This window comes from Muscardinus avellanarius, assembly GCF_963383645.1.
Source record: "Muscardinus avellanarius genome assembly, chromosome: 2".
Taxonomy (NCBI): domain Eukaryota; kingdom Metazoa; phylum Chordata; class Mammalia; order Rodentia; family Gliridae; genus Muscardinus; species Muscardinus avellanarius.
This window is the reverse complement of record NC_137787.1, coordinates 49,867,642-49,894,170: the sequence shown is the minus strand read 5'-3', so window position 1 is coordinate 49,894,170 and position 26,529 is coordinate 49,867,642. Positions and strand designations below refer to the sequence as shown.

The 26,529-nt window shown below is 34.7% G+C and overlaps 1 pseudogene across 1 annotated transcript in view; it reads right to left on the bottom strand.

The window, feature by feature from the left end:
* LOC308258705 (SERPINE1 mRNA-binding protein 1-like) overlaps positions 1 to 26,163 on the bottom strand; it is a 36,665-nt pseudogene extending 10,502 nt beyond the window's left edge. The window contains exon 1 of the transcript in view: positions 26,026 to 26,163. The product of the transcript in view is annotated as an SERPINE1 mRNA-binding protein 1-like (transcript). The remainder of the gene's footprint in view (positions 1 to 26,025) is intronic.
* Between the last annotated feature and the right edge of the window lie 366 nt (positions 26,164 to 26,529).

Sequence of the window (26,529 nt, the reverse complement as noted above, 5' to 3'; positions counted from 1 at the left end):
ATGGAAATGAACTTCGCTTTCTCACCCTGCACAAGAGGCAATTCAAAATGGATCAAAGACTTGGAAATTAGGCCAGAGACCTTGAAGCTTTCTGAAGAAGGCATAGGTCCAACACTGAAACATAAAAGCACAGGTAAAAACTTTCTCAACAAGACCCCAAAGGCACAAGAAACTAAAAGGCAGATTAATACGTGGGATTGTATTAAACTGAAGACCTTCTGTACAGCAAAGGAAACTATCAAGAATCTCAACAGAGAGCCAACAGAATGGGAGGACATTTTTTGCCACCTATGTAAATATTTTAAATGCGATTTTTAGCTTAATTAAGATACATTTTGATTTTCTGTGTCTTGTACTTTTCAAAACAATTACTTTTTTTTTTTTTTTTTTGGTGGTACTGGGATTCCTGGAAACCCTTCTACCTCTGGGCTACATTCCCAGACCCATTTTTACACTTTTTAAAATTTGGAAACAGGGTCTCTTAAGCCAGCGTGGCTGGCTTCGAACCTACGCGATCCCCCTGTTTCCGCCTCCCAAGCACAGGGATTATAAGCGTGCGCCACCACACCCAGCTCAAAACAATTACTTTAAGAACACATAAAAAGAAAAAGAAAAACAAACTAAAGCAAATTATTAAATTATGTAATGTTGGTTTTTTTTTTCCAAAATGGCGACTGAGGGACACAGCACTCCTCAGTAGCTGAAGCAAATAAAGTTCAAATACTTAGAAAGCTGTGTCTTAATCAACAAAATAAATACATACCAGGAACCAAATCAAATCCTGGTACCTCGGGGGAACTCTGAACTTGAAGAAGAAGAAGAACATAGATCGGACACCGGACCAGCTGCAGATACAATCGGATCTGAACACTGTTCAGCGGCGGGCTGCTTTCGCGGGCCCGCGGAGCTGCCTGCCCGATAGTCCCGATAGTCCCGCAGCAAGATAATCCAGGACTGAAAATAGCGAGCAGCACCCACCGTCAGAATTCTGTGTGTTCACCAGCGACTGGACCACAACAGCATAGAGACTCCCACGAATCCTGAACCAAGGAAGACAGGTACCTGCGGGCGCCCAGGGAAGTGCAGACCCCCCCAGCACGCCCAAGCCTCAGACCCGAGCACTCTCCTCTGCGCACCTTGTCTGCGCCCCGTCCCCTGCTAGCAGTCAGTGCCTGGGCCACTCTCTCACTAAATTGGAGCCTTCCTATGTGTCTTGCCCCCCCCCCGCCCCTGCCACCTTGCCAGAGACGGCCTTCCAGGCTGCGAAAGCCCTGTGTAAACCGGAAATCTCCTTGGGGCACCCCCAGTTTCTACATCCCGCGGGAGGCAGAGACCATTACTGGGCACCACGCACTGGATCCTTGAGCACCTATCCTGCACTCCTGGCCCACCGCTAGGTGTTCCTACTCTCCTGGTAGCCAGATGCTTAGTTCTAAGCGAGAACTCAGCTCAATACACCTTGGAAGAGCATACCAGCAGCAACAGACAGCTGCATCCACTCACTCCTGGGTCCAGTAAAAGCAGCACACCCAGCCTGCACTCTTGGAATAGGCAGAGCTCTGGCAGCAAGCGTGGGCATCCAGGAACCAGCATCCATTTGCCCAGGGTACATCTTGGGACCACACCGGCTAACCCAGCTGGAATTTCCAGAGACACAGGAAACTCCAGAGGGCCACAATATCTGCACAGGACCTCAGGGGGAGGTTCTAATTATACCTTGGTCATTCTCCACCCATGTTGTAGGGAAGCACAGGTTTGAGCCTAGGGTGGTGAGTGCAGAGGTACTGACCACAGGTTAGAATTTCGCAGAACCTGTGAATTGTACAGAATCAAATAAAAGTGAAACCAGACATCCGGACACATAAACCTAAAGCAGCTAAAGGAGACAAGGTGTCCAAACACCCAGAGTGACCTAAGTAGATAAAAAATAGAGTACAAAGAAAACTAAGAGACATTGGATGGTATCCTGAAAGTTACCAAAGCAATCAGATAGCACATACTATATAGACCTGATCCCATATGCGTAAATAAGGAGGACTGTTTATTTTACTTTTAATGTGGATGTTTTGTTTTATTTTGCTTTTACAGTGCTTTTGTTTTGATATGGTTATTGCTGTTTTATTTTTTTTCTTTTAACCCACACTTCTCTTACTTTCACATGTTGTTTATATATATATATATATATATATATATATATATATATATATATATTGGATTGTTTGCCTTATTTTTTTATTTCACACAGCTGCTAGTTCCTTTTATTTTATTCTTGTTCTTTTTTCCTCTTTCTTCCGCTTTCCTTCCTTTATTTTCATTCTCCTCCTTTGATTGGTTTTCCTCCCTTTTTCTTGGATTACATAATAGTCTTGGTACCTTGTGTGGATTTTTTTTCTATTCTTTTTTCTTTATGTCTGTCTGCTCCTTCCATCACGCCTATGTACAAACCTTCCCACACTAACCCTACATACTTTTCTCCCCCAAAACTTTTCCACATAATATACCTCCTGGTCTAATACCCTACGTATTTCTTACATCCATAATTACTCCACGAACGACAAGAGTCCTAGTAGTTAACTCTCTCTCATTCCTAGCAAGATTTCACCTTACCATACTTAAAGTCTTTCTCAACCTAAACATATCCTCTACCTAATCTGACTCCTTTACCAATCACCCCAGCTCCTCCCACATCACCCACCCTCAACACTGGAAAGGCTCTGCTGACTAGCCGATACCCCAACTCTTAATATTAAGATTTGACTAAGCATAATACTCACGAACGATGGGTAGAAACCAGAAAAACAGGACAGAGAACGCTACAAATATGAGAACGAGGAATTATGAAGAGACAGCAGAAATCACGAATACTGACCTACTAGAAATGCAAGAAGGGGAGTTCAGAATCTTGTTGTTCAATATGATGAAAGGATTCAGATCAAGTATAGAGGAGGTTAGAGGTGAATTAGAAACACTAAAAAAAAATCAGAAAGAGGTCTGGAATGAAATGAAAGAGGCAATAAGTGAAATGAAGACAGCAATTGAAAGAAACTCTGGAAGATTAGATGAAATGGAAAACAGAATATCAATATTAGAAGATAGTACATCCCAAACCGAAAACACAGTCAGCGATATACAGAAATCTTTACAGCAACAAAACCTAAACATCCAGCAATTATGGGATAATATGAAGCGCCCTAATTTACGGATAATAGGCATTGAGGAAGGGATAGAGGTACAGACCAAGGGCATCTGTAATATCTTCAAGGAAATAATCTCAGAGAATTTTCCAAATATGGAAAGAGACTTCGATCTTCAAGTCCAGGAGGCATACAGAACTCCACTGAGACAAAACCAAAGAATGACCACTCCACGCCACATAATAACCAAAATGACCAATATAGAGGCTAAGGAAGGAATCTTAAAAGCAGCGAGAAAAAAAGGTCGGGTAACATATAGAGGCAAAACAATAAGAATCACCCCAGACTATACAACCCAGGTTAGGAATGCTAGGAGAGACTGGTACGACGTGATTCAGACCCTGGAAGAAAATAACTTCCAGCCCAGATTAATCTATCCAGCAAAACTACTATTCAAGATCAATGGCGAATACAAAGTCTTTCACGATAAACAGAATCTCAAAAAATTCATGAACTCAAAGCCAACACTAGAGAAAATTCTTAAAGAAATAAACCATAAGGAAGAAAAAAGAAACAGACTTCAGAATCAGAGAAGAGAGGAAGTTAATAAGTGGGCCACTTAAGTAAAGAAGAAAGATCACACCACCCAAGAGTAGACAGAACACAAAATGGCAGAAAACAAAAATCATATTTCAATAATATCTCTTAATGTCAAAGGACTTAACTCACCAATCAAAAGACATAGACTGGCAATGTGGATTAGGAAACATAATCCAAATATATGCTGTCTGCAAGAAACACACCTCACAGCCAAAGACATTTACAGGCTGAAGGTGAAAGGATGGAAAAAGATATACCATGCCACCAGTGACCAAAAAAGAGCAGGGGTAGCAACCCTAATATCCAACAAAACAGACTTTAAACTAAAACACATCAAAAGAGACAAATCAGGGCACCTCCTTTTACTAAAAGGAACAATATACCAAGAAGATATAATGATAGTAAATATTTATGCCCCAAATATGGGTGCAACCACATTTGTAAAACAAACCCTTCTGGACATAAGATCCCAAGTAGACCCAAATACAATAATTCTGGGAGACTTTAATACGCCTCTCACACCACTGGACCGATCTTCAAGGCAAAAGTTGAGTAAAGACGTGTTAGAACTAAAGGAAACCATAAACCAAATGGACCTAATAGACATTTTCAGAGTATTTCAACCAGGAACTACAGAATACACTTTCTTCTCAGCAGCCCATGGAACCTTCTCCAAAATTGATCACATCCTGGGACACAAAGAAAATACCAGCAAATTCAAAAAATGTAATATAATTCCTTGCATCTTTTCAGATCACAACGGAATAAAAGTAGAAATCAACAACAGGAAACTTGAAAGAAAGTATTCAAATTCATGGAGAATGAATGATACTCTATTGAATGACGAATGGGTAAGAGCAGAAATTAGGGAAGAAATAAAGAAATTTATGGAAACAAACGAAAACAGAGACACAACCTACCAAAACCTATGGGACACCATGAAGGCAGTACTAAGAGGAAAGTTTATTGCATTGAGTGCCCACATAAAAAGGACGGAGAACCACCAAGTAAAGAACCTAATGACACAACTCAAGGATCTAGAAATTCTGCAACAGTCTACTCCCAAAGCCAGCAGAAGGCAAGAAATCATCAAAATTAGAGCAGAAATAAATGAAATAGAGAACAAAAAAACAATTCAGAGAATCAATAAAACAAAAAGTTGGTTCTTTGAAAAGATTAATAGAATTGATAAACCCCTGGCCAACCTAATCAAAAGAAAAAGAGAATCAACTCAAATTATCAAAATTAGAAATGAAAAAGGAGATATCACCACAGATAGTGAAGAAATTCAAAATATTATCAGAAACTACTTTAAAAATTTATACTCCAATAGACTTGAAAACCTGGAAGAAATTGATAGATTTCTAAGCACAGTTAACCTTCCTACACTTAGCCAAGAGGACATAGCAAGCCTAAACCAACCAATAACAACCAAAGAAATAGAAATGGCAATAAAAATTCTTCCACCAAAGAAAAGCCCAGGCCCAGATGGGTTCCCAGCTGAATTTTACAAAACCTTCAGTGAACAACTAATACCAATACTGCATAACGTGTTCCGGGAAATTGAAAGAGATGGAACTCTCCCAAATTCCTTCTATGAGGCCAGTATCACATTAATCCCCAAACCAAATAAAGATACTTCAAGAAAGGAAAATTACAGACCAATATCCTTAATGAACATAGATGCAAAAATTCTAAACAAAATACTAGCTATACGCATTCAAAACTATATCAAGAGAATAATACATTATGACCAAGTCGGTTTCATCCCAGAAAAACAAGGCTGGTTCAACATACGCAAATCAATACATGTTATTCACCACATAAATAGAATCAAGAACAAAAACCACATCATCATAGCAATAGATGCTGAAAAAGCATTCGACAAAATCCAACACCCATTTATGTTAAAAACACTGCAAAAAATTGGGATAGAAGGAAAGTACCTCAACATCATTAAGGCAATATACTGCAAACCCAAAGCCAACATTATATTGAATGGGAAAAAACTGCAAGAATTTCCGCTACAGTCAGGAACAAGACAAGGATGCCCACTATCACCACTCCTTTTCAACATAGTCCTTGAGACTCTTGCTGCAGCAATCAGACAAGAGAAGGAAATCAAAGGAATTCACATAGGAAGAGAGGAATTAAAATTATCCTTATTCGCAGATGACATGATCCTCTATCTGGAAGACCCAAAGAACTCAACCAAAAGACTTCTGGACCTGATTGACAAATTCAGCAAAGTCGCAGGTTATAAAATCAACCTAAAGAAATCAGTGGCTTTTCTTTATGCCAACAACGAATCCACAATGAAAGAAATAAAAACAACAATTCCATTCACTATAACCTCAAAACCAATAAAATACCTAGGAATAAACCTAACCCAAGATGTAAAAGACCTCTACAACAAAAACTATAAAACATTAAAGAAAGAAATTGAGGAAGACCTTGGAAGATGGAAAGATCTCCCGTGCTCATGGATAGGCAGAATAAATATCATCAAAATGGCCATTCTGCCAAAACTGATCTATAGGTTCAATGCAATTCCCATTAAAATACCAGTGGCATTCTTCAGAGACCTAGAAAAATCAATCATGAATTTCATATGGAGAAAGAAAAGACCTAGAATAGCCAAAGCAATTCTCAATAACAAGAAACATGCAGGAGGCATTAAAATCCCAGACTTCAAACTATACTATAGAGCAATAGTAGTAAAAACAGCATGGTACTGGCACAAAAACAGATACACTGACCAGTGGATTAGAATAGAAGACACAGAAACAAACCCACACATCTTTAGTCAATTAATCTTTGACAAAGGGGCCAAACACATACGCTGGAGAAAAGACAGCCTTTTCAACAAGTGGTGTTGGGAGAACTGGCTAACCATTTGTAAAAAGATGAATCTAAACCCCTATATCTCACCAAACACAGGAATCAACTCAAGATGGATCAAAGACTTAGAAATTAGACCTGAGACTGTGAAGCTAGTAGAGGAGAGCATAGGTTCAACACTACAACATATTGGCACAGGCAGTAACTTTCTCAACAAAACCTCCAAAGCTCAGGAAATTAAAGCAAGAATAAACAAGTGGGATAACATCAAACTAAAAAGTTTCTTCTCATCAAAGGAAACTATCAATAACCTAAAGAGGAAGCCTACAGAATGGGAAAGGATCTTTACCAGCCACCATTCTGATAGGGGGCTAATATCCAGAGTATACAAAGAGCTCAAAAGACTCTACACTAGCAAAACAAACAACCCAATCAAGAAATGGGCAAATGAACTAAATAGACACTTCACAAAAGAAGAGATACAAAGGGCTAATAGATACATGAAAAGATGTTCTTCATCACTGGCCATCAGGGAGATGCAAATCAAAACTACACTGAGATTCCATCTAACCCCAGTCAGAGTAGCAAGCATAAAAAAATCAAACAACAACAAATGCTGGCGAGGATGTGGGGAAAGAGGAACTCTTTTACACTGTTGGTGGGAATGCAAACTAGTTCAACCACTATGGAGATCTGTGTGGAGATTCCTAAGAAAGGTGGGAATAGATCCACCATATGACCCAGCTATACCACTCCTGGGTATCTTTCCAAAGGGGTTGAATTCAGAGAACTACAGCAACATATGCATACCTATGTTCATAGCAGCACAATTTGTAATAGCCAAAATATGGAACCAACCCAGATCACCATCAACAGATGAATGGATAGCAAAACTGTGGGAAATACACACAATGGAATTCTATTCAGCCATAAAGAAGAACAAAATTATATCATTTTCAAGAAGATGGAAAGCCCTGGAGAACATCATGTTAAGTGAGATCAGCCAAGCACAGAAGGAGAAGATACACATGTTTCCTCTAATATGCCCAAACTAGAAAACACAAAGGATACCAGTGGGACTCCAGATATTAGAGGGGAAATACTAGCTAAGTTTTAATGGAAAGATAGGAGAGGAGAAAGGCTGATCTTGATTAATGAGGGTCTACACCTGAATATGTGTAAAATTATGAATAAGACATGGTTAACCTGGACAACCATTGGTGGGAGGGGGGAAGAGAAAACGGGGGCGGGGGGGGGAGAGGGCACCAAATATAGTGTAAATGCATACTATTTATGTTCAATAAAAAGTTGTTAAAAAATGCTATCACAAGCCAAACTCTTTCTATATGTTTAATTAATTTAGACAATATTATAGACTGAAGTGCTCTACCCCATTCATATATTGATATCCTAAGCCCCAGTACTTCAGAATGTGACTCTATTTGGACATAGGATTTTCAAAAAAGTATACTATTTATGTTCAATAAAAGAATTGTTAAAAAAAAATAAAAAAAATAAAGAAATAAAATGAAAAAAAAAATTATGTAATGTTGTGATTAAGAACATGACTATGGGAGTCAAAAGGCATTTATCCCAATCCAATTTAATTATATTTGTCATACAACTTAATGTAGCTTCTCTTTCATAGTTTTTATACTACAAAACAAAGTATATTTTATTTTTATATATACATTGTTATGATAATTGATATAAAAGACTTACTGGTATCCATGCAACTGTCATAAATGGGAACTATTTTACATATACTGTTTTGTCAAATTTTTATATTTTACCAACTTTGCGTTTAGGTTTCTGTCTCATTCTTAATAATTAGAACATAAGAGATGCACTTGAAACTTTCCCAATCTGTTCTCCTTTCTGTCTTTGCAAAAGTGACAAATATTTTTAAATTTCCATTACTATTATAAATTGTATATATTTATGTAACTATAATTAATGTTATTTATATAATAAATTAGAAATTCTATGTTGTTTTTCAGATTTAATTAATGAGCCCACAAAATTTTTAAACTATATTTTATTCAAGTCACATTTTACAAAGAAACTTTGCAATCATAATGAACAAATGTTCAGCTCTTTGTGATTTAAGTGATCAGATAAAAAAAATCAGATAAACAGGGCTAGGGTTTAGTTAACTGCTAGACCCTGGGTTTAATCCCTAGCAACACACACACACACACACACACACACACACACACACACACACAATAAAATAATAATCACCTTATATTATTTCTCAGTAATATATCTCACTTTTTTTTTTGGTGGTACTGGGGTTCCTGGAAACCCTTCTCCCTCCGGGCTACACTCCCAGACCTATTTTATATTTTTATTTGGAAACAGCGTCTCTTAAGCCAGTGAGGCTGGCTTCGAACCTGCGTGATCCTCCTGTCTCCGCCTCCCCAGTGCGGGGATTACACATGTGTGCCGCCATGCCCGGCAATATATCTCACATTTATAAAATGATTAAACTGTAAACACAAGGAGAGTGTTGTAACATTTTAGTGACTTAAAATTGTTAGACATTTTATAAAAATCTTAAAACTGTGAAACATTTGTAAATAGTTCTTAAAGAAGTTCTAATGCTGTCAATTCTAATCCGGGGAAAGAGGGGCTTGGTTTTTGAGTTGTGCTAAGAAACTGATGAAAAATTAAGTATTGATATTTAGAAAAAGAAAAGAATAAAATAATCCACTTAAATACTAGTAGCAAACAAGAGAGAGTGAGCCAGCTAGCTTCAGGTAGCCTGCCCAGAGACATGTCTTAGCAAAATGAGCTTCTGTTACTAGTGCTGTTCAAGAATGCAGGAGATAGACATCACGGGAATAAGAAAAACAGAGCTTGAATGGTGCATCAGTTTGATTTGATGGACCCCTAGGGCATTCTTGTTCTGGTACGAGAATGTGCTTCTGTGTTCATTCATCAAAGGAGCTGCTATGGTCTTTCACCACAACAAAAACACATTTTCAAATTGAGCTCTCATGGAATCTGTTATAAATAGTCTCTTCATTAGATACATATGATATGATTCCGTGTATCTGCTTCCAAGATGATCTTATGTAACTCACCTTGAATTTCATTTACTCTGCCTAGCCACAACCACATACATATGGAATTATGCATGCCAGAAAATAGTTACCTAATGAGATCTTATGAATCACAACAATAAAGCTATCTGGCCAACAAAGACATTTTCTCAATTAACCCCATTATATTAAGTTTTATTTAGAATTGTTGTAGAGTTAAACAGTATCTTTACCTCCTTTCATTATTTTTCCTCTTTCTAACTTTATTATTTTTTTGAAAAATATTTTGGATGAAAACATGTGCACGAAAAATCCAAGTGGTTGAAAAATAGTAGAGCATACAAACCGTATCTTCAAGAATATTTTAATCTGAAGACAGAGGGTTCAAAAAGGTATGTAATGGTGTAGATGTATGTTCCCATCACTCTGAACCTCATTATGATGTATAATTACAGTGAACCAATAAAAATATATTTTAAAAATGAAAAGTACAAAATGAATGATATACACAAATTAAAAATATTAAGAATCTTACTAGGATGGGCTAGGAGTATAGCTCGGTGGTATAGTGTTTGCTTAGCATGCATGAGGTTCAATCCCCAGCACCGAAAAAGAGGGGGAAAAAATGTCTGCTATGTTGCCAGGCCTGGTGATACACACCTCTAATCCCAGTATCTGGGAGGCTAACAAGAGGATGGCAGGTTCAAGATCAGTCTTAGCAACTTAGCAAGACTTTCAGCAACCTAATGAGACCCTGTTTCAAAATAACAATAACAACAATAAAAAAAAAAGTTAAAAAGGACTAGATCTGTAGTTCAAAGGCAAAACCTTTGGGTTCAATTCTGGATGCCAAAAATATAAATTTTTTTACCAAAAAATAATTAAACTAGTATGGTAACACTGAGAAGGATAAATCATAGACAGACATAAGGAAATAAAGTTGAAATAACTTATACAAGTTTATGGAAATTCCATTAATGGAGAGGGAATAGAAAAATAAACCGTGATTTTAGGGGGAATTGAAATCCGTTTTGGCTGACAGACAAGATGTTGGGGATAGTGAGATGATAAAATAAGGACAGCGCTTGGGAGGCAGAGACAGGAGGATCGCGCAGGTTCGAAGCCAGTCGCGCGCGCTGGCTTAGGAGACCCTGTTTCCAAATAAAAATGTAAAAATAGGTCTGGGAGTGTAGCCCGGGGGTAGAAGGGCTTCCAGGAACCCCAGTGCCACCAAAAAAAAAAAAAAAAAAAAGAACCTAAGGAATTTGAACTACTCACTGTCCTATTGTCATGATTTAAGAAAATCTTCAAGCTGGGCACAGTGGTACACATTTATAACCCCCAGGACCACAAAGAGCAAAAACTTCTGATTTGAAAAAGATTGAAATTTGCTTTGTGTCTTTGAAATGTTGAAAATCTCCTGGACTTCATGGATTTGTTCATATATGGATAATTCTAAAAGATATGTCTTTCATTCATTAATTTGTTGTTAATTTATAATTTTATTATACTTAGACAAAATATAGTCTTTGTTTCTGGTCTGGCACCTCATTTTGGCATTCTTTATTGTTTTACTTAAAATCCACTGTACTTTCTAAATAGCTTTCCATGATTCTGCCTTTTGAAGCTCTATTCTTTTCCTTTTTTGTGGTATGATACTGGGGATGGTGCCCAGGGGCATTCTACCTTCTGAAATACACCCCCGACCCTACTTTATTATTTTATTTTGAAACAAACAGGGCTTCATTAAGTTGTGGAGGACCTCAATAATTTGCTGAGGCTGGCCTTGAACCTGCAATCCTCCTGTCTCAGCCTCCCAAGTATTGGCGTTACAAGCATGTGCTACCAAGTCAGACTTGTAACTCTATTTTAATTGGCACTTTCTTAACCTCTATTTTAGTTCATCAGTCAAGCAATAATAAGATCCAACTTCCAAATGCAAACTTGACAATATTGTTCCTGTACTAAAACTCTCTTAATGACTCTCTAGTACTTAATTGGAGGTTTAATTCAAGTACTTAATCATCTGACTCATACATTTTGTTCAGCTTTAATTTCTACCCTTCTCAGAATTTTTTTACTATGTAATAATCAGGAAGAAATTATTTATTGCAATATTATGTGTTCATGTCTTTGAATCTGTCCTTGTCTCTACCCAGAATATTTTTCCCTTCTCTCTCTTTTGTGTCTTCTATTTTGACTTGAAAATGTACTACCATGCCTAGGAAGGTTGTTTGTTTTGTTTTGTTTTGTTATTTTTTGATTTATATAGGCACACTCTAGATTTTTTTCCACAAACTTCTCCTAGTCCTTGCTGTCTGAAATACAAATACTTAAGTAGAGTCGTATCTGTTTTATTGGACTATAAATTCTGAGTCAGTGCCTTTCCTACTCCAAATTAGTGACAGGCATACAGCAAGCATAAATTTTTATTGAATGGGTTAATATAAATGAACCATTCTATAAAATATTAGAGGGTATATAATACATATAAATATTTTTGAGTGGATAAATATAACTTCAGTGTATTCATATTTTATTTTTGCCAAAATAAGAAATACATATACTTATTAAGATTATGTATATTTGTTTTTACTTTGAATTTTTCTTCATTTAATTATAAAGCATTTATGATAATTTGTAAGAGTTAAGATGATCATAGAAAAAAGTGACTTTTATTGGTACCATTAATTTAAATGTAGACAACTACAGTTTTCATCCTATAAATATATACATATATAACATACTTATATAATTATAATTATAGACTTGGCCTTCTTATATATCATAATTATAGCAATTGTAACTATAGGCTAGGATGTACAAGATTGCAATAGTAGAAGTCTAAAAAGAGTTTAAGGATTCTAAAATGGATTAGTTTCTGTCAAATCAAAACCCAAATGACTATAGGTCAGAAGAGGGCAGCAAAGTGTAGTCCAGATCAGACATCTGGACTGAGAGGAGAACAGGACTGTAGGACCCCTGGGGGTGGGTGCATATTCAGTAATGGAGAAATGAAGGAGGAACAGCACACTAACCCATATGGACCAAGGACAGTAGCCAATATGATAGATGAATTTAAAAAGTTACATTGTTCTTATATTCATTATCTGTTAATTCTACCTGAGATAAAGCATATTCAGGACAGAATGACGAGGAAACACCCAAGGCAAGACTTTTCTCTTATGAAACCTGGCAAGACCAGCTTGAGTGAGTCAGACTGATAAGAGGCAAAGCCCTCAAGATTTCAGCCTAGGAAACAGCAGCCAAGAAGAGGATCCAAGTATCAGGGCAAAAGGAAAGAAGCACTGGGCCAGAATTAGGTGACAGACTGATACACTGACTTCTAACAGGATGGCGGGAATTCTTTCTGATGCCTGAATTTATTCCTCCTGTTTAAAGATGACTTCTCATGCTCATATCTGTGTGAAACCTCACATGGCCAAAGAGATGTGTCTCGTTCTAAAAAAATCTTTACATCTCTTTATTGCTTAAAGCCATTAGTATGGCATTTAAAGTTTCATTAAGAATGATCAATTCAGAACTCAGTTATCTCTAGACACATGGCCTTCTTATTATTTGGTGTATTTACAGTATTGTACACATATATGCTTTTTCTTGTCTAATTTAAGACTTTGTTTTACATTTTTGGCTGACATGTCTATTTCTTTCCTCCCCCGCCCCTACCAAGTTTGAACTGCTCATGTGTAGGTGTAGGATTGTATAACAGACTCTCAAGCAATATCTGTTAATGGAATGCATTCCTAGTTCTTTTTCAGATATAGATGAAATATAGGTTAGCACTGTTCCAGAGTATAATATTTTGCAATCGAATGTGGTTCACTGTCTACTAGTAACTAAAGTAGTCATTACTGCCAAAATTAACACAATTCTTTTCCTGTTGAATTGGCAGAAGTTTCTTTGAATTGTGGCCTTATTCTTAGAGGAAGTAGATGCTGAGAGGCTCCATCTACTCCACAAACTTGTCAGAAAACTGTGAATGCATGAGACTTTATAAAGGTCTGCCACTGTAGTCACATTTTCACAAGTGTACAATCAGAACACACCATTAAATGTCTACATTTCAAGCATTTTCCTACTCATTTTCTCTCCTTCAACTTTATATTTTTAATGCCCCAAGGGAAGAAAAGTTCTACTAAATGAAATTGTCTTAATTTCATTTTACTTATTAATATACTTTACTTCTTGTCCTATAAATAAATTAAATATATACTTCCTTAATTATGTGAGTGATACTTAGTATTTTCTAATTATTATTGTTAGATTTTTGTCTCAAGTTTTAATTGTATATTATGTCATTTAAACAACATGTCCAAACTTATTGATACAGAGTTGCTCAATTAAATTGCTCAATTATGATAATTAATTACTGGTGATAACTTTTATTAAATCCATTGTTTATTTTAATTTGTCTAACTGCAGACATTTTATGGAAATATCATGGTTGAAAGACTTGTTTAACAAACATTACTTAAAAAGAAGAAACATTACTTTAAATACTAAAGCCTTTTAAAACCATTGTCTAGCCCGGTGTGGTGGTGCACGCTTGTAATCCCTGTGCTTGGGAGGCGGAAACAGAAGGATCTCGTAGGTTCAAAGCTAGCTTCGCTGGCTTAAGAGACCCTGTTTCCAAATAAATATAAAAAATAGGTCTGGGAGTACAGCCCAAATGTAGAAGGGTTTCCAGGAACCCCAGTACCACCATAAATAAGTAAGTAAATAAATAAAACCATTGTCTAGTTTCATACCTATACTATAAAACCATGTGAATATGTATCGGTATGGCTTGGATTTACACTGTCCCCCACAGGTTCATATGTTGAGGGCTTGGTGCCTAATACATCAATGTTAAGAGACAGGACTCCTGGGAAGGAATAAAATTATGAGGGTTCAGACCTCATGTATGGATTAATCCGTTGATTGCTTAAGAGCTGCTGACCCCAATGAGAGGTGGTAGAAACTAGGAGGTGGTGCCTTATTTGGAAGAAGTAAGTTATAGTGGATGCCCTGGAGGGGTATTTCTTCTTCTCAGCCCCCTCCTGACACACACACACACACACACACACACACACACACACACACACTCTCTCTCTCTCTCTCTCTCTCTCTCTCTCTCTATCTCTATCTCTATTTCTATCTCTATCTCTATCTCTCTCCTATTTCCCAGATGCCTTGAGCTGAGCAGCTTTCTTCCACCACACCATTCTGCCATGATGTGCTAGCTCAGGCCCAGAGCAATGGAGCCAGCAAGCCCATGGTCTGAAACTGTGAGTAAAAATAAATCTTTTCTCCTTTAAGTGGATTTTCTCAAGAACTTTGTCAAAGCAACAAAATGATGATTAATACATGTAGTATGGATTCATCAGTTTCTCTAAGAAGATTTTTGTTTTGTTTTTAATTGCTGCAATAAGTTCTGAGTTTATTTAAAAATACTATATTGCATAACAACTTATTTCAGATATTTTTATTTTAACCACATCATAATGCTTTTAGTAATAATCTGGAAAGTAGCCATGCAGTTAGGATTCTTAAATGTCAAAATCAAAATGTTCACATTATTTCAGAAAAGGGTTGGTTTTCAATTTCAGTAGTAGCACATTTATAACTATATGTCTAATTGTGGAATGCTCAAACATTATGTTCCTGCAGTTTAATTAGCAAATTAGGTATATAAATGTATGTATAAATGTATACATAAAATACATTATATATATACACACACATATATATATATACACACTATCTACAAATTTCAAATTTGATGCCTAAACATTAGGAAAAAATCTGACTGTATGACATAGTTCCATTAGTTTTAGAATACAATTTTTGCATTGCAGAATAGTTTTAAATAGAAGTAAAAAATTGATCTGAGGAAAGAAAAACATTCTTCTTAGATTTATTTTCCCTATCAACTTTTATCATATTATTTTTTAATTTTTCTCTTAGCAAAAAGTAAAATGAATAAAGAGAAGAGATGTAATGTTGATTTAACATAGTCATTCATTAAAATCTGTATGTTTTTTAAAGGTTTGATTTGGCAGGATTCTTTGTAGTTCATTTGTTTTCTCTTTCAATTGAAAAGTTGTGAGTATATGCATCTGGACAGCACCACCTCCACTTAGAAATACAAACAAGTGGCGATGTAAGAGAGCTGCTCTGTGTGTACTAAGTTTGAGTGGCAAAAGTTCAAAAGCAGCAGGACTCTCCCATCTGTTTGCAAGCTGTCCTGGACTTTTTATTTGATTCACCAAAAATTTCATTTTCCTTTGGGAAAGGACACATTTCTCTAGGATTTAAAAGTTTTAAGGATGGTCAAAACCAAAAATGGGCACTCAGTAATAAACCACCTAGTCCTTACTTTCATAATACTAAGATTTTACTTTGAAAACAAAATGCAGACACTGATATGTACTGTTATTTATCAAATAACCCAGAAAAAAAAGAAAAAAAATGAATAGTTTGGAATCATTTGAAAGTAGAGCATTCATGTGATCAAAGAGATTTCAACATATATAGAGGATTCAGTCAATCCTTGGTAGCTTTTTAACAAATATTGCGCGCACACACACACACACACACACACACACACACACACACACACAATTTCCTGTTCACAGTGGAAATATTGCCCTTGTATTTAGTGCCCAGTTTTATCCCATTGTTTGTGAACACCAGGATGTGCTTCACTCTAAAAATAGCTTTCTCCAATATAAAGTGTCTGAACAAAAATAGTTTGTTGTTGCACTATTCAGGAAAGTCTGAAGGCCGTGTGTGTGTGTGTGTGTGTGTGTGTGTGTGTGTGTGTGCGCGCGCTCATACACGATATAGAAGTTAGCACCCAGCAGTCACATAACATTCCTGAGGAATCACAATGTAGTGTGGTAATATAGTCTGAAGAATTGCTTAATGCCTTAGATGAAAGAACATAGAATATATTCATGGTTATTTAATCTAAAAAGCCATATTTTCTCCATCTTTTCTATTAACTAAACACCTTTTTTCTTCACTTTATGTAATTCATTTACAATTCTCCCCCCTCGCCTCTTGGTACTATGAATTGAATACAGGGACATTCTACTTCTGAAATAAACCTTCAGTTCTTATTTTCTATTTTGAAATGCTATCTCTAAGTTGTTGAGGATCTTTCTAAGTTGCTGATGCTGGTCTTGAACCTCTGATCCGCCTGTATCAGCCTCCCAAGTATTGAGAGTACAAATGTGCCACGGCAACTCACAATGCCATTCATATTAATAGGAATGATATGTGCATATTTTGAGGAAAACTTTGATAATTGTATAATTTTCTACTTTTACTCTATATTTTGTATATTTTAGGTGAACCAATATCTGAGTGGGGATTTTTTTTCTTTTTAAAAGACAAAAAAAAAAAATAAATAAAAGAGAGAGAGAGAAATTGCCCATACTGTTGTTTAACTTGTTGATTTTGCTTTAAATAAGATTATAATTTTACATTAAAACAAGTTTTGCTTTTAGCTTTTTTATTTTAATTCAGCAATACTAATAACAAAAAGCGTCAATGATTTTTATCTACAATAGCCATACGATAGGCTTTAAAAAATGCTTGTCATCTCTTACCAGAATCATAAATTGCCTGAAAAATCCACTCAGCAGAGCAAATAACACTAATGTCATTAAGACTGAGGGTGTTGCTAATGAAACACATCCTAATTTTTATGATTAAAATTATACTAATAATTTCCTCTGCTAAGGTCCAAAGCGAACATTCCTTTATCCTACTTCAGAGTTCCTGTAAGTGATTTAAAGATAACTATGTACTAATTTTAATCTAATAGCTTGTATGTAAGACACATGCAATTCTAGAACAAACAGAATTTTATTTGGAACTGTAAAAAAAATTGGATGAAAAATTTTGATGTGTTTTGTAATTATACCAGTTCATACCCAATATTTCCCCTTTAACCAATATTTCCCCCTCCCCTTTGCAGGAGAGGTTTCTTTCATTAATTTCCTACCAGTGTAATTGAATGTTTAAAAACAGGAAGCAATCATTAGGAGTGGGACAAACTCTGTTATGTATTAAAAGAACTGAGAGAGTTTTCCTTGTCATTCTATCTTTCAAATGGTAATGAATATTCATTAAGCCAGGAAAAATATATGCCAGCTGCAAATTTTTGCAAAGTGCCTTAGTTCTCTAAGTCAAAAGGAAAGCAAAAGAAAGCCTCTGTTATGTGCATTATAAAAGATGAAGAAGATTAGTTGGCAAAAGTATTTCCAGGAGGAAAAATAGTCTTTCTTGTACATTTTAGAGAAATATGTACACAGGAAAAAAAAACCTGGTTTCTGATTTTTTCAAAATTTCCTTAAAATTATAAAAATATCACTTGATTATATTAATTTTTAATTTTATTCCTCCTCTGCTATATAGGAACCAAGATAAAGGCAAAAAGATGGGAGTAAATTTCAGAGAGTGTGTTTGGAAAGACTTCTGAGGGCATAAAATTTGCCCTTTTTTCTTGCCCTAGTCAATGAATTGCATGTATCACAAAAATTCTAATTTCTCCTGAGACCTTCAATAAAATTATTAACCCATTAAAACTTTATAAAGCCTGAAAATTGTGGTATGTAAAATAGAACTCTAATAATCCATATATTGTAAGCTTAAAAGTATATATTAATTTATAAAGTAAAATAGGTGAAAGTATTTTCCTTATTTTAGGATTGTAGTAGAAAATATGAGAAATATTCTTGGCTATGATCTTAAAAAATTGGCCTGACAACATAAAAAGTCTAAAGAGCTAAAGTAGATTTTAAGAGGTAGAAATACATATATCTATCTATATCTATCTATATTTATATCTATCTATCTACTGATATATGTGTTACACACATATACATGCAGAGAGGGAGAGAACCCCCTTTATGTAAAGAATCTTTTACTATTAGCTTCTTGGTAGATTTTTTTCTTCTCTCTTTTTTTCCCTTTTTCTTTCTTTTTTTTTGGTAGCATTTTCCTGAAAGCCATGTTATCTTCCATAGAAAAAAATATTTTTCCTTGAATACAGAAAGTTGAAAAAGGATGCTCTCATTTCCGAAATTTACTTTATTTAGTAGTCATATGTCCTCTTTTGGAGATGGAAGGAAAGTTTAATTCAATTTGGTAACTGCTAACAGTAGAATAACTTTAATTTAGAGCATATGTAATTAATTATATGAACAGAACTGTCACAATGCTTAACTCAGGAAAGAGATGAATATAAGAGTTGCATAGGTTGGTGTTGCTTTGTCTGATATTGTTTGGACCCTGCATATTTGTTATAAATAAATATCTAAATGTTATCTGAAATATTCTAATTTTATTTTTTACCAGAAACAGTTTTTAGAGAAATTCTGTTACTTTTTAATATTGTCAATTATGCCTCCATATATTGTAATTGGAATTTTTTATAATATTATTAATGCTTATAAAGAATATATATCATTTGATAAAGAAGCATAGATTGATCTATAAAACCATATCTCATTGCCTACAGTTTATAAAACATAATTCTGGAATAACTCATTTCTAGTTTCAAGAGTTACAGTTCTTGAGACTGTACCAGAGAAAAAGTGTATCTTTCTCTCTTCTTACATTTGTATATTAGGAATACATATCCTTTGAATGTGTAAAATTAGACATTCTTGCAATCTTCTTTGACATTTCAGGATTAGAAATAAAAATATCTTTGGGCAAGCTATTATACAACTGTAGTCCCATCTATTTGGGCGTCTGATGCAGGAGGATCAGTTGAGCCCATGAATTTAAATCAGTTTGGGCAACACAGTGAGACCATGCCCACCCACCACTCCCAAATAAACATAAATAAAAAACAAATACCAAAAGAAATTGTATGTGTTTTTAACTTTTTTTTAACTTTGTTTTGGTATTTGAAAAAAATAGAAATATAAACATATGTAAGTATTCTCTATTTTATTATACCTATAGGGGCTGGGTATGTAACCAGAAATGTTGCTCACTATCCTGTTTTTATTTTCAGTTTCTTTACATGGTGAATATTTTCTCTACCTCTGAACTTGGCAGGCTTCTAAAACCATGGTGGATGTGCTAGTTAGTTTGCTGGCTTGTTAACTTTTAGTTTGTTAACTTGTTAACTAGGAGCACAGGCTCCAGAGGTAAAGGATCTCCCAGTTACATTCTGGTCCTTGGTCTTCATCTCTATAACCCTCTGGAAAGTGCTTAACTGATCTTTAACTTGTCAATCACATGAGGATCTTACTATCATATCTCCTTCAGAAAGTCATTGTCAGGATGAACTGCGTTCATGTGTGTGAGGTGCTTAGCATAGTCCTGGCACATAGATGCAGTGCCCCAAATGGAAACTACTGTTATTGTTACTTTGCTCCATCAGATAGGAGAAGACTATCTAGGCTCTCAACTTCTGTTATGGAGATTCTGGTAATTCAAAGACAGTTGTTAAAGTAAAATTGCAGTATCAGAGAAATCAGGAAGATGCAGTGCTCAAGTATTTTGGTGAGTACCTGATATGTAGATCCTATTAAATCAGTATATTCACTGAACTTTAGCTTTTCTTCAGTTTATAGAATTTACAGAATATTTTTGATTCATTTAATTTTTAACAGATTACATACAGTGTTGAAAATAGTGTCAGGGGCAATGAGCTTTGGTCACTGTTTCAGAATGGTCCATCAGCAATTATTGAGCCAGAATCTTTGAATCTGTTAAGTGTATCTTATGCAGTTATTTCTGAGATGGATATCAGTTCTGCTGGTTCCTCGGCTTCATGATCTTGGACAATTTGCAAAATCTCTGTCAGTCTCAGTTTTCTCATTTACAAAATAGAAACATATGCCTATCTGAAAATTTACTGTGAAGATTAAAAAAATAAATTTAGAAAACTTAGCATCTAAAACATAAAGTAGCATGAAATAAATGACAGTAAATTGTTTTTAGAGTTTCTCCTAACAGTCTAAATTATAATTTGCTATTTGATTGATGTCAGCTTTTCTTCTTGGTCTTATATGATCATTACTCTTCCTTATGAAGCCAAATTAGGCAACTTGCACATGGAAACATGGGGAACAGAAAATGTACCATCTACCCAAAAGAATGAAAATAAAACTACCAAATATTGCATGCATATCTATGTTAATAACCACACAATTTACAATTGCCAAAGTATGGAACCAGCCAACATATCCATCAATGGATGAATGGATTATAAAACTATGGGATATGTAAACAATGGAATATTACTTAGCCATAAAGTAGAACAAAATTACATCATTTGTCAGGAAATGGATGGAACTGGAGAACATTATGCTAAATGAGATTGTCAGTGACAGAAAGTAAAAAAATCAGATGTTCCTCTAATATGGGGAAGCTAGGGAGAAAATGGATTATAAAAGGGACTCTAGACAAAGAAGGAGAAACCATAGACAAGCAAGTAGAGTGGCCTAACTGAGGGAGATGAGAGGGAAATTCCCTATTGTACATGAATACACTCACAAACATATCACTAAGCTAAACATGAGGAGGAAAGGAAGAGGGATTGGGGCAAGAACTGGGGAAGGGCTAAATGAGTGATGTGTGCATATATGCCTCTACCATCTTGTACTCCATTAAAATGTATAACTACAATCCACCAATAATAAAAAAAATACCATCTACATGTTACAGTTGCATAATGAACATTAGTAACCTCCACTATGGCTGTCACTGGTGTGTGACCTTATCCCATCTGTTTTCCTTTAAATGTTCTCACACTATCCCTTTTCTTGTATGATTTAAACTATCATCTTTCCAAGCCCTTAGGCATGACATTTCAGTCTTCTCTGTCTCCTCCTTTTCTCACTCCTTTCAGAATCAAAATCTTGCAAAATATTTTTCCATATTCCTTTGAGAGAAAATTGATTTCATTTATTTCTTCTTATCTATTCTATTAGATGAATCCCTGGAGAAAGCATTAGTCACATTGTGCAGGGTTTCATATTCATATCAATGTTCCTTCAATTAAAAAAAAATCTTCCACCTAATCTCCAAATTCTCTTATACTTGAGATTTGAAATTCACTGCTGAGAACATCAAGTATGTTCCTCAAATTTCTTTTCTATTTTGCTCTATTTCAACACACAACACCATATTTGTCTTCAATTTCCTTTGCTAAATTAAATAAATTTAAGATTCACTGGAATTATTGACTATTTTGAACAGTAACATTATGTAAATTTGATTTTAATTTGTATTATTGATTTAATAATATTGTTTTGAAACAGGGTGATATAACATCCGTCACTTTGTTCAAATTTAGGAAAATTGTAACTCAATAAACAATCCTTATAACATTACTTAAACATATCTCAGAAACTGCCACGAGTATAAGTGGATATAAATATATTTATAATGATGTAATCACCATAGTGTTTAAACAGAAAATAATTGCACTATTCTAATACACAGAAACTGCCACATATACAAAATGAAAGATGTTTCTAGCTACATATGTGTTTGTTTAACTCACTGGACAAACAGTGGCTGGGAAAGTACAATTCACTCTGTGATTTCTTTAAAGTTTGGAGTAATTCCAATTTGATGACACAGGAAGGGGGTGAGGAAAAGGAAGTGTTTGAAAAATATTATTTCATTTGCATCTGTCTTCATTGCTAATCTCAATTTTTACTATAACAGATCTATAAACTTGATTTGAGTTGGATTGATTTAGCTCTTAAGAGAAAAGTAATTATACTTATTGTTCTCAAGCCAAGATAACAGCACACCAATTGTGACTAGCCTAGAAGCCTGGAACTCACAAACCGCCTTTTATTTATTTATTTATTTCTTCATGTTGGCTGTTTATCAGGAAGTGACTTCAGTGAAGAAGAGCTGTAATTTTAACTAAAGTCTCATAACTGTAAGAAGGTGGTGTACAGGCTATAGTAAAAAATACTCTCTCAAAATACTTGTATGCAGACGTTCATTGTATTTAATTTGATTATCAGTATTTCCTTTTAAAATGTTTTAAAATTTTATTTATTTATTAAGATCATAATGGTACGGGGTGGATAAATTTGATTTTTAATTTCTTTTCTTTTGAAACATAGTACTCATATGTGTGTGTCCTCTATCATTGTTTTAAATAACTTTTTCTGACTAGTAAGCCAATTATTATCCTGGATATAATTGACAATTTTAGGTATCCTAAAAAAAGAATTCAGTACAAAACTAATGAATAAACAGAAAGCTAGCCCCGACACAAGTAGTTTTGTTAAGTGTAGCTTTACAGATACTTTCTCAAAGGTTGCGGTAATTTTCAATCCCAGCAACAATGCATTAGAGTTCCTACTTATCTATATCCTTGCCCGCATTTGTTGTGTTTGTGTTTTTAATGATTGCCATTCTAATTGGAGTTAGGTGAGAAATCTCAGGATAGTTTTGATTTGCATCTCTCTGATTGCTAATGATGTTAAATATGTTTTCATACATTTATTGGCTATTTGAATTTCTTTAGCAAGTATTAGCATATCTAAATGACAGAGAAATGTTCTGTTTCAAATTTTCTTTTATTTGTATTCCAAATACTAAACAAAGTATCTAGTAACATGTTGGGTAGCTATTTAATTTTTAATATATTGTTTTATTTTAAATTTTTATATTTTTTAAACTTGGGTCCTCAAAGATACTCTATTATATTCTTAAAATTATTTCATTTCTGATCTCATTCATTATCATCCTCTTTCCTCCCTCCTTTTATATTTCTCTATCTCTCCAGAGCCACTACTCTCTGCCTTTTAGGTTCTTAAATTTAGGAGATTATGAGCCAGGTGCTGTGGTGCATACCTGTAATCCCAGTATTTGAGAACTTGAGACAGGAGGATTGTAGGTCAAGTCTAGCACATAGAAACATAGAAAGACCATGTTTCAAAATAAAAAAAAAAATGAAGCTTGGGATGTATATCTTAATAGAAGCCCCTTACCCCAGTTCAATCCTAAATGCAACATACACAATTTAAAGTGTTATGGATCCTTTTGAGAATATAATGAATGTTATTTACTTTCTGATATTAAAAATACTGCAAATCATCTCATTTCTAAAGACTAAAGCATGTAACTACATATAAGAAACAAATCAGTCATAAGAACCATGTGATCATGTTCATGGAATTGATCACAAAACTCTGCTTTCCTTGTTCTTTTCATTTTAATTTAGGATTTCTGTTCACACTGTCACGAACATTCATTATTTTGAAAGAAGAATAAGAAAAGAGAGTTTATTTAAATTGTGAAATTTTCACTTCCCTCAAGATAATCTGGTGAAATAATTGTATAAATAGTATTTTCCAAATCTCCTCCTATATTCTCTTTAAAATTTTCCCCAACCACACTATTTAACTTTTTACACTATTGAATTCCTTTTCTTTTTCATGACATTTGACATACTGATTGCTCTTACAATTAAATTTGGTTATTATTGGAGTTTATTTGCAACATATTTGTAGTAACATAATGCTTTAAAAATCTCTTGACCAATATGGAACTAATATTAATAAGATACTAATATTAATATATATTATATGTTGTAGTATGTTATATAATATATGTATATTATTACATTTTATAGAACTATTCTTAATTACATAATTAATATATAAATATTAACATGGTTAATATTACTTAAATATTAGAAGACCAAAATTTTTTCTTTTGGTGGTGGAACCCAGAGGCTTTCTACCTCCAGGCTATACTCTCAGACTTATTTTATATTTTATTCGGAAACAGGGTCTCACTAAGTTGCTGAGAGGCTGGCTTCAAACCTGTGCAATCCTCCTGTCTCAGCCTCTCAAGTGCGGGGCTTATAAGCATGGGCCACCACACCCAGCTAGAAGACCAAATTCTTTAAGATCAAGTTTGCTTTCTGTCTTTATTCATCAGTATGCATGATCTCATTATCAGTGAAATAATGGAAAGTTGGAAAGTTGATCTAATAAAAGTTGAGAATATGGTGGTTGCCAAAGACTGAAGAATATAGGAAGGAGCAGGAGGGGGAGAGTGGCCAGTGGGTGCAGTATTACAGTGAGAGGGAAGGAGTAAGTTTTGGTATTCTGCTGCACATTGGGTTGACGATAGTGAGCAAGAATACAGAATGTACCTCGAAATTGCTAGAAGAAGATTTTTAATGTACTTTTCTGAATGCCTGGTAGCAACTTTGTGGGAAATGTGAAATACAAATACACACATATATATTTGTGTGTGTGTATATATGTATATATATATTGGTGTATATATGTATATATATATATATATATATTGTATATATATTTAATATCAGAAGATGGAGTAAGGGTGAGGGTGAGGAAAGGTTTTCAAGGAGAAGTAGGCTGGGTCATTAGTGTGTAGTTGCAAAGACTTCTGTGCTAGGTCAGCAGGCACAATCGTACTCATATGTGGGAGGAGGAATAATGCTTTAGGTGAAGATGTTAAGGAACTGAGCTAAGGCAGAAGAAAAGAAAGACAAAAAAACTCAGACATTAGTGAGAACAAATTAATTCGTCATGAATACTGAAAACAGGTAGCTAGGAAAAGGAAAGTGATTAAAAAGATTTCTAAAATTTGGGCTCAAGAAAAGACAAAAGATGCTAACACTTTTTAAGTATATAATACAGGGGAAGATCAGAATTATTAGGAAAATTAAATAGTTCTACTTTAGATATACTGATATGAGATGATATTGGGATATTAGTTTAATATTTCCAATGGCCAATTTGTTTGCTTATGGGTCCCTTCCTTCCTTCCTCCCTTCCTTCTTCCCTCCTTCTCCCAAATGCTGGGATTACAGCTGTGCGCCACCACACCAAGCTATATTAATGTTAATTTCGGTTGTACATATTTATGATGTAAATATAATGCCTTGATTCACAAATACAGAATATGGATCAACTCAGGAAAATTAGTATATTCAATCACCTTTAATCAGACAACGTCAGAATTCTGAGCTGGATGCAAATTTTTAGAACCTAACATGTAGAATCACATACATTGATTCACAGTTACCTCAACTTTATGCTTTATCTCTTCTTTTTACTATAAAGAGTTGCTAAATACATAATTGAATTCATTAGCCCTCACAAATATAACTCAAGAGCTAGTGTTAATTAAAAATCCACGGTCCCAGGGAGGGAAGAAAGGGTGTAAATAAGAATTTATCACCATGCAATTTTTAAAATATGTTTTTGCCTGAGAAGAAAGAAATATGCTCAGGAAGAAATTCAAGACTCCAGAAGCAGCTAATTTAATTTGGAGCAGTACTAACTGAATTATACATGCGAAACTAAGCTTCAGAATTTACAACTATCATGGATATAAAAATCTTTCACTATTCACCAGTTTACATAAAGATCTACACCGTGGATGTCATCTATTTCTACCTTGAACAGGTTCCTGATAAGTGTCCTGGGTAAGAGTAGGAGGAATCGAGGTTCTCTAGCATTACTGCGGATCAACACTCGGAAGTGAGACTTCATATGCATGGTGTGCTTAAGACAGTGAGATTTGAAGGAGATACATTCAAAAAAATTCAAAATGTATTAACTCTGGTCTGATTTCTTGAATTTCATTCTGACTCTGCAGAGTTTTTTAATCAAAGTACAAAAGTGTTCATTCTTAAGTTAACTTGCATTTTACATTTACTCATGTAATCATTATGAGAAGATGCCATCCCTATAAGCAATAAACTTTTCTACAATGAACATGCTACCCTCTGATAGCAAAAAAATCATTTGAACATTGTTTTTATTGGATATGCTATCCAAATTCTTTTGAATTAATACTTGCCAACATCCTATAATATTTTAAACAATTCTAAGCCTTGATTTTAAGAGCAGTTGTGAGCAGTG